Raw genomic sequence first — 16,492 nt, forward strand, 5'->3', positions numbered from 1 at the left:
GGTAAGACAATTAAAAACAGATTTTCATTTGCAATGCAGACTTGGCAAATAGGCAGCTTTTACATGACAGAGATGTTGAAGTGTGATGATACATTCTCTTTGTCTTTCATTTACCAACAAAATTGATTGTTAAAGAGCGCTCTCAATAGTTCACATATGCTCCTAAAGTGCATGGGTAAATGTGTTGTAACTTAAAGGCCTACTGAAACCCACTACTACCGACCACGCAGTCTGATAGTTTATATATCAATGATGAAATCTTAACATTATAACACATGCCAATACGGCCGGGTTAACTTTTAAAGTGACATTTTAAATTTGCAGCTAAACTTCCGGTTCGAAACGCCTCTGAGGATGACGTATGCGCGTGACGTAGACCGGCGAACACGGGTATGCCTTCCACATTGAAGCCAATACGAAAAAGCTCTGTTTTCATTTCATAATTCCACAGTATTCTGGACATCTGTGTTCGTGAATCGGTTGCAATCATGTTCATTGCATTATGGAGAAGGAAGCTGAGCAAGCAAAGAAGAAAGTTGTCGGTGCGAAATGGACGTATTTTTCGAACGTAGTCAGCAACAACAGTACACAGCCGGCGCTTCTTTGTTTACATTCCCGAAAGATGCAGTCAAGATGGAAGAACTCGGATAACAGAGACTCTAACCTGGAGGACTTTTGACTTCGATACACAGACGCCTGTAGAGAACTGGGACAACACAGACTCTTACCAGGATTACTTTGATTTGGATGACAAAGATGCAGACGTGCTACTGTGAGTATGCAGCTTTGGCTTCTAAACATTTGATCGCTTGACCGTATGTGCGCAACTTTTTTTTGCGTATGTACGTAACTTTTTTAAAATATATAAGCTTTATGAACCTTGGGTTAGGTGAACGGTCTTTTGGGCTGAGTGATTGTGTGTGTTGATCAGGTGTTTGAATTGTATTGGCGTGTTCTATGGAGCTAGGAGCTAGCAGAGGAGCTAGGAGCTAGCATAACAAACACGCAGGTGTTTTTATGCAGGATTAATTTGTGGCATATTAAATATAAGCCTGGTTGTGTTGTGGCTAATAGAGTATATATATGTCTTGTGTTTATTTACTGTTGTAGTCATTCCCAGCTGAATATCAGGTCACCCCCGGCTCTCACAGCATCTTCCCTATCTGAATAGCTTCAACTCCCCACTAGTCCTTCACTTGCACTTTACTCATCCACAAATCTTTCATCCTCGCTCAAATTAATGGGGAAATTGTCGCTTTCTCGGTCCGAATCTCTCTCACTTCATGCGGCCATCATTGTAAACAATAGGGAACTTTGCGTATATGTTCAACTGACTACGTCACGCTACTTCCGGTAGGGGCAAGCCTTTTTTTTATCAGATACCAAAAGTTGCAATCTTTATCGTCGTTGTTCTATACTAAATCCTTTCAGCAAAAATATGGCAATATCGCGAAATGATCAAGTATGACACATAGAATAGATCTGCTATCCCCGTTTAAATAAAAAAAATTCATTTCAGTAGGCCTTTAAATTACTTTTCAAGCCTAAAACAAACGGAGAACGTCCACATCTTGTGGATAACAGAGCAGACAACGGACATTAAGGAAGCCTTTGGTGGTGTTTATATCAATATTCATAATTATTACTATTATTTACGACTGTGAAAAATAACTTAACTCATGTGATTAATCACAGAAAATGATCACAATCATATATGTATGCATATTAATCACACAATTTGCATGGGTTGTTTTACAGTCAGTGATGCAGGTCAATGCATACGTCAGCACACAGATGATTGACGTGAGTCCTCCGACTGTTGTACAGTTTACTTGTTGGTAAATTTCATTTCAAAATAAACCCCGGCAAGACTTTGACTAAAACTGTTAGCAAGTTATGAACAAATAAATAACGTACATTCAATTAAAACATATAAAAAAAGTTCCTTTGTGACATTCTAACAATAACATTTAATTCATGTCCAAATTAGGGTGTTTATTTTAGTTAATTAAAATTATGCAAGTGAGTAATAACCTGTGATTAATCATGATTAATTTAAATTCAAAAGTGTGATTAATCTCATTTAAAATAATAATTTGACAGCACTACAGTGGTACAGACTTTGTGCTTTAACTGCCATCTAGTGTCTACTTTTAACTATGTGTAAATGAGTAAATCATCAACACAGTGTTTGTTTTCCATTTTTTATTGAAAGCATGTGCTTTTTTTTGGTTAAGTTTGCATGGAACACTTAAAAAATTGTAACAAATTCATAAAATCACAAGTTGAGGGAAAATAAGCCCCGGAACATTTAGTTGATTAAAATGATGCAAGTGAGTAATAACCTGTGATTAATAATGATTAATTTAAATTCAAAGGTGTGATTAATCTGATTAAACATAATCATTTGACAGCACTACAGTAGTACAGACTTTGTGCTTTAACTGCCATCTAGTGTCTACTTTTAAGTATGTATAAATGAGTAAAACATCAACACGGTGTTCGTTTTCCATTTTTTATAGTTGTTAGTAATAACCTGTGATTAATCAAGATTAATTTAAATTCAAAAGTGTGATTAATCTGAATAAAAAAATGGATTAATCTGAATAAAAATAATAATTTGACAGTGGTAGACTTTGTGCTTTAACTGCCATCTAGTGTCTACTTTTAACTATGAGTGGTATAAATGAGTAAAACATCAACACAGTGTTTGTTTTCCATTTTTAATTGAAAGCATTTGCTTTTTTTTGGGTTAAGTTTGCATGGAACACTTAAGAAATTGTAACAAATTCATAAAATCACAAGTTGAGGAAAAATAAGCCCCGGAACATTTAGTTGATTAAAATTATGCAAGTGAGTAATAACCTGTGATTAATCATGATTAATTTAAATTCAAAGGTGTGATTAATCTGATTAAAAATAATCATTTGACAGCACTACAGTAGTACAAACGTTGTGCTTTAACTGCCATCTAGTGTCTACTTTTAAGTATGTGTGGTATAAATGAGTAAAACATCAACACAGTGTTTGTTTTCCATTTTTAATTGAAAGCATTTGCTTTTTTTTGGGTTAAGTTTGCATGGAACACTTAAGAAATTGTAACAAATTCATAAAATCACAAGTTGAGGAAACTAAGCCCCGGAACATTTAGTTGATTAAAATTATGCAAGTGAGTAATAACCTGTGATTAATCATGATTAATTTAAATTGAAAGGTGTGATTAATCTGATTAAAAATAATCATTTGACAGCACTACAGTAGTACAAACGTTGTGCTTTAACTGCCATCTAGTGTCTACTTTTAAGTATGTGTGGTATAAATGAGTAAAACATCAACACAGTGTTTGTTTTCCATTTTTTATTGAAAGCATTTTGTGATTAGGTTTGCATGGAAGACATAAGAAATTGTAACAAATTCATAAAATCACAAGTTGAGAAAAATAAGCCCCGGAACATTTAATTGATTAAAATGATGCAGGTGGGTAATAACCTGTGATTAATCATGATTCATTAAAAGTGTGATTAATCTGATTAAAAATAAGCATTTGACAGTGGTACAGACTTTGTGCTTTAACTGCCATCTAGTGTCTACTTTTAAGTATGTGTGGTATAAATGAGTAAAACATCAACACAGTGTTTGTTTTCCATTTTTAATTGAAAGCATTTGCTTTTTTTTGGGTTAAGTTTGCATGGAACACTTAAGAAATAGTAACAAATTCATAAAATCACAAATTGAGAAAAATAAGCCCTGGAACATTTGTGGCAACTTTCTGAAAAACTGCTGCAAATTCAGGCATTTGAACAATCAGGACAAAAAGCTGGTACAAGTATGTACAACATTTTTTTCAAAGTGGCACACTTCAGTTTTGATGTATGTGACTCCGGCTGGGAAAAAAAGTGTGGACATAAAAGATTATTTTCCGGTTAATGTGGTGTGTAAAGTAGTGATTAGTGAAGTTTACTTCTGAAGGGGTTGTGACATGAGGGAGAGGAGCAGGAGGTGGAGGAGGAGAGGTGAGTGTGTTGTTAATCGCTGCTAGGAGATAAACAAGAGGCTGCCAGCACGGTTGACCTGTCCAACATGGCGGCTCTGGTCCCCGGCGAGGCGACAGCTCCTCCATCTCTGTCCTCTTTCCCACCCTCAGCCGCTCAACTCTCAGGTAAGTTTCCGGTCGACCCCCACCAGACCTCCTCAATTCTGTTTTCATGTGTAAATAGTCATAGCTTTAAACGACCGTCCCACGTATAAGTGTATTTATGTCTTTTATTGCCTTGTATACAGCACCGGCTTAAAGGTTTTAACTAGTGTCCTCGGTTGTTTGTCCAAGCCAGATAAAATACAACCCGTCATGGCGGATGTGGTTAGATTTAGTCGAGAACTTTCTTAGCGAGGTGTTTGTGTTTGCTAGCGGGGACGAGGTGCTTGTGTACAGGACGACATGTTTATCAAGCTAGCGGGTGCAAAGTAGATTCGGGGGAGAAAAAAAAGCCGTCCGTCTAAAAGTGACAGCTCTCATTTGTAAAGTGCCTGCGGGCGCGTTGATGTGCTCAAATATTGCTAAAAAAATGACTTTGCTGTTAAATGTAAACTTGTTGAGACATTAAAGCTCTTCCTGATCGACACCGACTGAAGAGGTCGAAGTGATGACAGCAGCCCCTTTACAGCAAGGCGCTGTCAGTTATAATCGTTTTCGTGTCTTTAAAGTCGAAATTAGCGCTCACAAGTAGCAAACATGTCGCCGTCGTTAATTTTGCTTTGGTGTTACGTTGAATGTGAAACGTCTTAAAGATGAAACTTGGTGTTTTTTTTAAACCGGTTTGTATAGTGGTTCGACACCCCCCCATCCAGCAACAGAGAGATCACAGACGCGCCTGTCACATTTCCGGTGGAGCGTTTCAAAATAAAGCTGCCTTAAAGTGTCATAATAAAAAGAACGTTTTCATTTATAAAGACCATGTTTTTTTAACATTGTATTTGTGCTGTCGAACGTTGGTTGAAAGAAGACCAAAATTAAACGGTCAAATCAACATCAGAACCGGACATTGATTACACGTTGTCAAAAAGCATGTTATTTTAACATATGTTTTAGTTGCTCAACAGCAGGACCTAATTCAACAAGTTTTCAATGTTGTTTGTGTCGTACGTGTGTGTGCTTGCGCGCATGTGTTTGTGTGTATATATACATATATGTGTGTGTGTATGTACATATATATATTATGCGTGTGAAAATATGTATAGTGTGTGTGTTTATGTATGTGTGTTAAACAGTGTTGGGTTAGTTACTGAAAACCAGTAACTAGTTACAATTACTAGTTACTTTATTTCAAATGTAACTCAGTTACTAACTCAGTTACTTACACCAAAAAGTAATGCGTTACTGTGAAAAGTAACTATTTAGTTACTTCTTTTCCCCCCCTTTTTTTTAAGGCTCCCATTAATGCCCTTTTAGCCTTCATTTCAGTACTGTTATTGCACTGGAGAATAATACAATCTGTTGATCAACTTGACATGCATTTGCATCACTGAACTCAGAAAGCAATGTGCTCTACATACAACACAAAGACAAAGATATGTTTCAAAGGGCCAATTTATTTCAGGCCAGGAAAAATTGACAAAACTATTTTAAATAGCTGCAACATAATGGCACTTTAACTCTAAGTAGATAGGATCTTTGATCCAAGACACAACTTACATTTAACTAAAATGTTATGTTCTTTGTGCTCGACAAAAGAAAAGTATTGAGAATGTCTCCATGTTAAAAAACTCGACTTCTGGCTTCGCCATGATGTCTTGTTAGTTGTTATGAGAGTAGCGTGTGTGTGTGTGTGTGTGTGTGGCCCTTTAAGATATGACAGCATGAGAGGTGAGTGACGTCAGTGAGTGAGTGGGCGAGAGAGGTGAGGGAGCGGCGACAGTGAGTGCGTGTAGGTGCTCTAGCTTGGTGGATGGCTGCGTGCAATAAAGTCACAAAGTTGCAACAAACCGCCGGGCTCGTCATTCACCCTCAGCTGTAAAGACCCTCTTCCGGGTAAAGTGAAGGTTGTTAGACCCGAAGTACGGCTCTGGAGGCGTGCTTTCTGTGGGTGGGGGAAAGCACGCCTCTTCTTTTCCACCGGAGCGCTCCAATAAAACACACTCAGATCTTCAGTTTCTAGCCGATACTACATACAAATAACGTAAAATAACGCTGTAACGCATCATGCAGTAACGGTAACTGAGTTACTGTATATAAAAAAATAACGCGTTAGATTACTAGTTACCGCCGAAACTAACGGCGTTACAGTACGTTACTTAGTAACGCGTTAGTCCCAACACTGGTGTTGAATATGTATATATGTTTATATATATATATATACACACATATATACATATTTATGTAGTGTGTGTGAATACATGTGTGTGCGTGTATATGTATGTGTGTTAAATATGTATATATGTGTGTATATATATACATACATACATACATATATTCATGTGTGTGTGTGTATGTATGTATGTTTGTGTATGTGGGTGTATATATATATATATTTTAGGAGTGAATATTTTTTCAATTACTCATTATATTGAATTAAATGTGTTTGTTGACATGAGGACTTTGTTTGGCGTCAAGCTTGTCACTCACTGCTGCCTCGTACACACGTGTGCGCACACACAAAAGCAGTCCCGAAGAAGCAAATAACAATTTGCATTCTTGTTGATAATATACTGGTCATTCATTGATAGCCAATGTTAGCTAGCCAAATTGCTATCATTAGCTAACAACACCCAAAGCTAATGCTTGTGTCACCTACGGCCGTAGTTTGTTATGTACTAAAACAGGTACGAAACAGGAGGGATATAATGCTTAAAACCCATTGAAATGTTGGCGTCCTCCAGGCGTCCCAATAAAGGCTGCAAACAAGCCCTTTTAATGTTCAGATTCTGTGCAGAAACAAGCATGGCTAGAGTTGTATTATTTTGCTATTCCCTGTAGCATAAAGTGACGTGTATAATAAGCAATAGAGTTACATTTCAAACTGTTTATGTGGAGAAGGAAAATGCACACATTCAGCTTTAAAGCACAGTTTGTAAGCCGTAAGCAGTCGGCTTAGTCTGCTTTCACTTAGAAGGGTCTGTATGCTGCACTCATCTTAATATTGGCTCCTTGTACATTACAGATATAATTTGTTTTGAAGATTACTTTTGTCATTGGACTGCTCTGTACATTTGCAAAATAATATGCTTGTGGTTTTAAACCAAAGCATTCAGGGTTCTTGCAGTGTAGTGTAGGTTTGCTGTTGTGTTACTTTAGAGAACACAAATGTTTGCTTACGTGCCCGAAGCCATCCGACTCCCGTGGATATGTTATCTGTCAGGGTTGAACTCGTGGTATTTTAAACATTTTAAGGATTATTTGCTCGTCTCAGCAGCCCCAAAGTGAACTTTGAAAAGGATTGCAACATGTCAGTCCAGTTTTCTGACTCTGGGTTAACCCACCCGCCCTCTTCTGTGAAACTGGAGTTCTGTGGTGAGCTTGCTCAAGTTTCTTCTTCCTATTTGGAAATAGATGAAGATGTAGATTACGGGGTTTTGGTTCCAAAGATAGTTGTCCTGACCTCTTCAAATGTCTTGTGTGTTTACTATGTTGTATCAAACAAGTTTTTATGCCATGTATTACACAACATGACTCAGGAGGTAGGGGCTCCTTCCTAATTTCCGCTTTCTTCATCCCAGTCACTGCTGTTGTGTCTTTGGGCAAGATACTTTACTTCAATGCCCACTAGGGATGTTCCGACCAGGGTTTTGTGCTGCTGATTCCGATCGTCAACAATTGAGATCGGCTGATACAGACCGCATGTAACAACTGTAAATGTTTCAATGTAATTATACTCAGTGCTATTGCCAATATCAATGTCAACACAATATTTGTATTCGTTCCTAATTCTAATTTATTACCGTGAGTTTGCATGTTCTCCCTGTGACTGCGTGGGTCCATTCCGGGTACTCCGGCTTCCACCCACCTCCAAAGACATGCACCTGGGGATAGTTTGATTGGCGACACTAAAATTGGCCCTAGTGTGTGAATGTGAATGTTGTCTGTCTATCTGTGTTGGCCCTGCGACGAGCTGGCGACTTGTACAGGGTGTACCCCGCCTTCCGCCCTAACGCGGACCTATTCTCTGATTTAGCAAGTATTAACACATTTTGAGAATTATCCGCCCGAGTGCAGCTGGAATAGGCTCGCCTATGGCGATCTCATATACATTTTCATGAAAAATAGGCACGGTTGAACAGGGGTTAGTGTGTGTGCCTTACATTACGAAGGTCCTGGGTTCAATCCTGGGCTCAGGTTCTTTCTGTGTGGAGTTTGCATGTTCTCCCCGTGACTGCGTGGGTACTCCGGCTTCCTCCCACTTCCGAAGACATGCACCTGGGGATACAGTGTTTCCCATAAACTGCCAAGATACCTGTGGCGGTGGGGGCGTGGCTATGGGTGTGGTCACCATGACATCATCGATCAATTTGCATAATTTACTACAATGATATGATTTTCTCTAAAAAGGCTCAAAAAATGTATACTTACTAATTAATAATAACAGTTTTGTTTTAAACGTCCATCCATCCATCCATCCATCCATCCATCCATCCATCCATCCATCCATCCATCCATCCATTTTACAATATAATTACAACACTTTATGTACATAGTTATATACAGATTTGAAAAATAAGTAATTCACTGAAATATATTTATTAATTGTGGTTCTTACAAAACATATATCTTATAAAATATAAAAGCTAAAATGTCTCTTAAAGCTCTGCCCCTTTAATTAGTGCATACTAAATAATTTAACTTTAGCCTACTACTACAACCATATTATTTACCAGCAACATAAAGTGAAACAGAGGCAGAGGTGTCCTGCCACAGTCAGTAACAAATAAACAGAAAACAGTAGTGGTCAAATACAAATAAGGCAACAAGAGAAGTATCCTACACTTCTCTTTTATAAAGTAAATCTCAACAGCCTATATGGGCATCTACATCAACTATAGGATTTGCCTGAAAAGCTGGACAGGACAAAAACTAAAAAATAAATAAATACAAAATGTATTAATTTTTTAAAATTTTTTTATTATTTGTGGCGGACGTAATTCTTTCGTGGCGGGCCACAAATAAATGAATGTGTGGGAAACACTGGGATAGGTTGATTGGCAACACTAAAATTGGCCCTCGTGTGTGAATGTGAGTGTGAATGTTGTCTGTCTATCTGTGTTGGCCCTGAGATGAGGTGGCGACTTGTCCAGGGTATACCCCGCCTTCCACCCTAACGCAGTTGAGATAGGCTCCAGCACCCCCTGCGACCCCGAGAGGGACAAGTGGTAGAAAATGAATGGATGGAAACAGTTGTTTGATTTAAAAAAAAAAAAAGCCAATACTACACAAACTAAACAAAAGCAAAAAATATATGTACCGGTAATACTCTTTTAAATCCTTTGGGGTTTGCCCTCAAAGTCCTCCTGTGTACAGGGACCTATTCCCCCGAATTTGCAAACATTAACAAAAAAAAACAAAAAACGTTTTTTTCGAGAATTTTCCGCCCGAGTGCAGCTGGAATATCCTCGACTATGGCGATCTCATATACATTTTCATGAAAATTGACCCATACTCCCGAGCGTTACATACCTACTGCCCACATCGCCACCGGGGTCGCACACTAATGGATGATTTACTGACCAAGATGCTGACCAACAACACGGATCCGCCCCTCAGGTTGCGGCGGAGGTCAACGATGGCTGCCCACTGCTCCTAAAGAATCAGGCGGCGACACACATTTGAAATCTAACATGTATTTCTTAAACTTCCACTGTAATTGCTTATTTAAATGACTTGAGGCAACAGCTGTCAGCGAGCACATGTGACAGGATGATGTACAGAGTTAAAGCTGCAGGCACGCCCAGCCAAGTCTAGCAGCTTGCATAACGAGCGCTAATTTGGTTAGTTGTAGCTGTGACAGCAGAGCTCTGTCAGAGGCCGCGGGCTGCTACCATGCTAATACAAGCTAATAGCATAACAGGCTTTTGGCAGGGCTAATTGTGGCGTCTCGCTGCCTGGTGGGGCAAGGATGTTCCTCAACAACACAGTGAGATGCATCCTTACCGTCCTTGCATTTGTCGCCGTGGTAACGCGGTCAGTATGTTCAGCTGCCAAGACTGGTATACATTAGTGTCACATTTAGCGATGGACATTTTAAATACTGTATCTTTGATAATAATCTAAAAAAACGGACAATTCAATTTCCCATTTACTGTTTCAGTAATATAGTAGAATAGAATAAAAACCACTAGGCCTACTCAGTGGCCTAGTGGTTAGAGTGTCCGCCCTGAGATCGGTAGGTTGTGAGTTCAAACCCCGGCCGAGTCATACCAAAGACTATAAAAATGGGACCCTTCACCTCCCTGCTTGGCACTCAGCATCAAGGGCTGGAATTGGGGGTTAAATGACCACAAATGATTCCCGGGCGTGGCCACCGCTGCTGCCCACTGCTCCCCTCACCTCCCAGGGGGTGAACAAGAGGATGGGTCAAATGCAGAGGACAAATTTCACCACACCTAGTGTGTGTGTGACAATCATTGGTACTTTTAACTTTAACCTGAACCTAATTGATCCCTGGGGTAAATTCAGCAAAGTAAGCTGCTAATATTAATGTACCGTTTTTTTCGGAGTATAAGTCCCACCGGCCGAAAATGCATAATAAAGAAGGAAAAAAACATAAGTCGCACTGGAGTATAAGTCGCATTTTTTGGGGAAATTTATTTGATAAAACCCAACACCAAGAATAGACATTTGAAAGGCAATTTAAAATAAATAAAGAATAGTGAACAACAGGCTGAATAAGTGCACGTTATATGACACATAAATAACCAACTGAGAACGTGCCTGGTATGTTAACGTAACATATTATGGTAAGAGTCATTCAAATAACTATAACATATAGAACATGCTATACGTTTACCAAACAATCTGTCACTCCTAATCGCGAAATCCGATGAACTCTTATACGTCTAGTCTCTTACGTGAATGAGCTAAATAATATTATTTGATATTTTACGGTAATGTGTTGATAATTTCACACAGAAGTCGCTCCTGAGTATAAGTCGCACCCCCGGCCAAACTATGAAACAAACTGCGACTTATAGTCCGAAAAATACGGTAACATGTCTTTAGCCGACAGGAAGTGGACATTGGAAGACAACATAAACAGGAAGCACAATACTGACTTTGATTGTAATTTCACCATGTGGCAGTTTCTCTTGCAACTATCGCAGTGTGATGAAGTGGTCACTATACAGCATTTAATGTTGCTTGTAGGAATGTTGGCAGCACGGTGGTACAGGGGTTAGTGCGTGTGCCTCACAATACGAAGGTCCTGTGTTCGATCCTGGGCTCGGGATCTTTCTGTGTGGAGTTTGCATGTTCTCCCCCATGACTGCGTGGGTTCCCTCTGGGTACTCCGGCTTCATCCCACCTCCAAAGACATGCACCTGGGTATAGGTTGATTGGCAACACTAAAATGGCCCTAGTGTGTGAATGTGAGTGTGAGTCTGTCTATCTGTGTTGGCCCTGCGATGAGGTGGCGACTTGTCCAGGGTGTACCCCGCCTTCCGCCCGAATGCAGCTGAGATAGACTCCAGCGACCCCGAAAGGGACAAGTGGTAGAAAATGAATGGATGGATCGATGTAGGAATGTTTTAGACCTGTATTTACGCTGACACAGCAGGCTTTGTGTGCTGCAGGATGCATGCAGTCAGGCAGCTACGAACTATGCTGCTATGGAAGAAAGGTTAAATCATTATTTTTTTAATGAACGTAGAAAAAGTTACACACCATGCCAGTTACAGACAGAAATATGATGATCATGTTTATTAGTTTGGATCTAACTACAATGCATTCACTTTGCAAACACACAAAGTCTGTTCAGTCACATATTCACATGGACGGGTGCTTGTGAGTTGTTGGGCTTAAAATCAGCTGTTTAGCACGTGCGCACGCACACACCCACACACACACACACACACACACACATGCACGCACAACATATATAACAGCAGTGTGTACTGGTGGTGGCAGGTGCCTCTTTAAGTGGCTTCAGCCTGCTGAGTCCAACTGAGCGGCACACAGTCACACAAACACAACGACCCACACGTGCACTCAGTAACAACACTCAATCCGGGGGCGGGGAAGGACCAGCAGATGTTTCGGATATGGCTGCTGACCAAAGAAAAGCCCACTTCTTCTTTTTAGTACATTTGATTTGGAGTCCTTCACGACAGTGACGTGTCAACACGCACACACACAGATGTGCAATTACTACAAATATATCATCTGTAACACTGCACACAATTTATGGCGCCCTGGCTCACATGGTAGAGCGGCCATCCAGCAACTTGAAGGGTTCCTGGTTTGAATCCAGCTTCCGCCATCCTAGTCACTGCCGTTGTGTCCTTGGGCAAAACACTTCTCCCACCTTTCTCCCAGTGCCGCTCACACTGGTGTATGAATGTGAATGAATGTTTTGTGGTGGTCAGAGAGGCTGTAGGTGCAAATTGACGGCCACATTTCCGCCATCTATCCCAAGGCAGCTGCGGCTACAAATGTAGCTTACCACCATCCACCTGTGAATGTGGAGTGAATGAATGATGAGTTCTCAGCTTCGACTGTAAAGCGCTTTGAAAATCTAATCCATTATTATTATTATTATTATTATTATTATTATTGACAGGCTGTCATTTGCATGTCAAAGCAACAAGTGGCGCTTTAAAGGCCTACTGAAATGACATTTTTTTATTTAAACGGGGATAGCAGATGTGTCATACTTGATCATTTCGCGATATTGCCATATTTTTGCTGAAAGGATTTAGTAGAGAACATCGACGATAAAGTTCGCAACTTTTGATCGCTGATGAAAAAAGCCTTGCCTGTACCGGAAGTAGCGTGACGTCACAGGCTGAAGGGCTCCTCACGTTTTCCCATTGTTTACAATGCAGCGAGAGCGATTCGGACCGAGAAAGCGACGATTACCCCATTAATTTGAGCGAGGATGAAAGATTCGTGGATGAGGTACGTGAGAGTGAAGGACTAGAGTGCAGTGCAGGACGTATCTTTTTTCGCTCTGACCGTAACTTAGGTACAAGGGTTCATTGGATTCCACACTTCATCCTTTTTCTATTGTGGATCACGGATTTGTATTTTAAACCACCTCGGATACTATATCCTCTTGAAAATGAGAGTCGAGAACGCGAAATGGACATTCACAGTGACTTTTATCTCCACGACAATACATCGGCGAAGCTCTTTAGCTACGGAGCTAACGTGATAGCATTGTGCTTAAATGCAGATAGAAACAAAATAAATAAACCCCTGACTGGAAGGATAGACAGAAAATCAACAATACTATTAAACCATGGACCTGTAAATACACGGTTAATGCTTTCCAGCTTGGCGAAGCTTAACAATGCTGTTGCTAACGACGCCATTGAAGCTAACTTAGCAACGGGACCTCACAGAGCTATGATAAAAACATTAGCGCTCCACCTACGCCAGCCAGCCCTCATCTGCTCATCAACACCCGTGCTCACCTGCGTTCCAGCGATCGACGGAAGGACGAAGGACTTCACCCGATCATCCGTGCGGTCGGCGGCTAGCGTCGGATAGCGCGTCTGCTATCCAAGTCAAAGTCATCCTGGTTGTGTTGCTACAGCCAGCCGCTAATACACCGATCCCACCTACAACTTTCTTCTTTGCAGTCTTCATTGTTCATTAAACAAATTGCAAAAGATTCACCAACACAGATGTCCAGAATACTGTGGAATTTTGAGATGAAAACAGAGCTTTTTTGTATTGGATTCAATGGTGTCCGAATACTTCCGTTTAACTATTGACGTCACGTGCATACGTCATCATACATAGACGTTTTCAACCGGAAGTTTAGCGGGAAATTTAAAATTGCACTTTATATGTTAACCCGGCCGTATTGGCATGTGTTGCAATGTTAAGATTTCATCATTGATATATAAACTATCAGACTGTGTGGTCGGTAGTAGTGGGTTTCAGAAGGCCTTTAAATACTGTGGGTTTGTCTAGTGTGAATGTTGTCTCTCTATCTGTGTTGGCCCTGCGATGAGGTGGCGACTTGTCCAGGTGTACACCGCCTCCCCCCCCCCCAGAATGCAGCTGAGATAGGCTCCAGCACCCCCCGCGACCCCAGAAGGGACAAGCGGTAGAAAATGGATGGATGTTTCAGCCAATCAGAAGCCTGAAGAAAGTAATTCATGGAAAAGACATCACAACTACCATTGTGAATTGTGGAAAATCTATAAACTCAGTGTTTCTCTTACCATTATAGAGGGGCCACCCCCATGTTGTTGGGTTAATTGTATTTTATTTTAATAAGTTATTTTCTACGTAGCACCATATCACAACAAATAACTAATGGATGCATTTCTTATAAAGAACACGTCTAAATACTGTATTATATGTTATTGAACCAAACAGTCTTATCTTATTTGTTTTATTTACATGACCGCATGTTATTTCTGTCTACATGGTCACGTCTCCAATGTGTCATCGTCTCTCTGTATCACATTCGGACGAGCAATCGCATTTATTTAAAGGTGCCATATTTCATAATTTCATGTCAAGTCATTAAATGGCCCTGATATGTCAAAAGGCATTAATAAACCATGTTCTTTTTGAATACCTTTATAACTGATAACGGTAGTTCAGCCGGGATATGCTAATTTCAAAATTGGATTTACAGCCCCGAAATATTGTTATTGTTTTCATTTTGATGCCCCGCCCTGCGCCGTTTGACCAATTAAAAAGTCAGTGAGTGTGTCACATCCAGGTTGCTAGTTACGCACCGCCCTCTTCGTCAGAGCTACTGCCACTGGTAAAGTTACTAAACATGTCGTTATTACGATTTTCAACTTATTCAGGACAAAGCCGGGAACAAAACGAAGATTTGTATCGGGGATGCCTTTGAAAGATGGAGACGATTGAAGCTGAATAAGATTTTTTCATCTGACACCAAACTTGATAATTTCCTCCTTGATAGGCAAGTAAGGCATTTACGTTTTCTTATTACTTGCAATAAAAGGAAATGTACATGTTGTCCAATACAGTCTATGATCTTGTCTAACAAAGCTAATATGTTCGTGCAACGAATACTTAGGAGCGAAGCACCATCACACTAGTGAAGCTTACATATATGCCCGTTAGCCTGTATGTCGATGTGTCATCCAACTGACAGGGCAAAATATATTTTCGGCAAATAAAACCTATATGGGTAGTGCTATTTCATTCTCAATATGCTGACACGCTGAGGAAATGCGTTCCAACATTAGCACGGCTAATTGCGGTTTCTGGTACTGTATGTGCATCAGGCACGTATGGGGTGGTGTTTGCTTGGCACAATATAATGCATTACATGTAATGATTTTCTACTTTGTGTATTGACATGGTAGTAGGGTATATGATTTATGCGTCACATGGTTTTGCGTAACGCGTGTTGGCTCATAGAATGGCACTCTGCACTGAAAGATGGGGATGTGCGTACATGGAAGAAGAGAATGCAGTGCGTCAGGTTGGATGCAATATGGAGTTACGCTGAACGAAATGTGGCGGTGATTTTACCGTTGGCCTTGGCTTGCCATCAAAGTAGGCCTATGCGATATATAATATATATTATTATACATATAATTATTTCGATGATGGTCCGTGCGGTCAAACTAGACATTTTAGCAGGGTAATGCCAACAATCTGTCCTGACTCTGGACAAAAATATTGCTGCGTAACTTTACAAATACATTTGGCTAATCGACATCAGTTAAATGTGGCATAATTACTTCGTAAACCATCTTGCAAGAAGCATAAACAAGAGAAACCTACAGCGTAGGACTCGTCGATTGTCTTTTGAAGTTCCTTGGAGTAGGATTCGGATTGGGCTGCATATCTTGCAACCTCAGTCATGGAGCGTGGGAGGGGACTACAGAACTTTGACCGGGATTGCTGTACCATTTCTGGCCACATTAATACATATGGCACCTTTAATGGCACGTCTTTATTTTGACTCTTTCAATTGCTTTCTATTTTGAAAGTGCGGGATGGAACTGTGGATGGGTGATTGTGCGTGCGTGTGTGCCAGTGATTGGTTGCCTATTTACAAACACACACGTACACACACACTGTGCTCAGATGTGCCAGTGCACTCCAAATGACACTAGATCACATAACCGTTGGCTATGCTGTGTGCTTGCATGACTGTGACTGCATGTTATTTGATTTATTTACAAGGCTTACTTGCTGATAGTAGAACATATGTTTTGGCTTATTGTTTTTTCATAACTAATTTGTTGAAAATGCAGTTTTTTAACGCACAGCAAACAGGCTGAAACAAGGTACAAGTTTATTTTGCCAGCTAACGCCATCTTGTGTATGACTTGCATTGCAAAT

The 16,492-nt window shown here is 40.2% G+C and overlaps 1 protein-coding gene across 3 annotated transcripts in view; it reads left to right on the forward strand.

Moving 5' to 3' along the window:
* LOC133631064 (nuclear receptor coactivator 2-like) overlaps nt 1-16,492 on the forward strand; it is a 71,296-nt gene that overhangs the window by 1,769 nt on the left and 53,035 nt on the right. The window contains exon 1 of one of the 3 annotated variants that reach the window (XM_062023085.1): nt 682-772. The exons of 1 other annotated variant lie outside the window; for it this stretch is intronic. The gene's annotated coding sequence lies outside the window, so the exon portion shown is untranslated. Of the gene's footprint in view, nt 1-681; nt 773-3,878; nt 4,160-16,492 lie in introns of those variants that run through there. One more of the 3 variants, XM_062023083.1, reaches the window with a different exon arrangement.

This window comes from Entelurus aequoreus, linkage group LG16, assembly GCF_033978785.1.
Source record: "Entelurus aequoreus isolate RoL-2023_Sb linkage group LG16, RoL_Eaeq_v1.1, whole genome shotgun sequence".
NCBI classification, from domain to species: Eukaryota; Metazoa; Chordata; class Actinopteri; order Syngnathiformes; family Syngnathidae; genus Entelurus; species Entelurus aequoreus.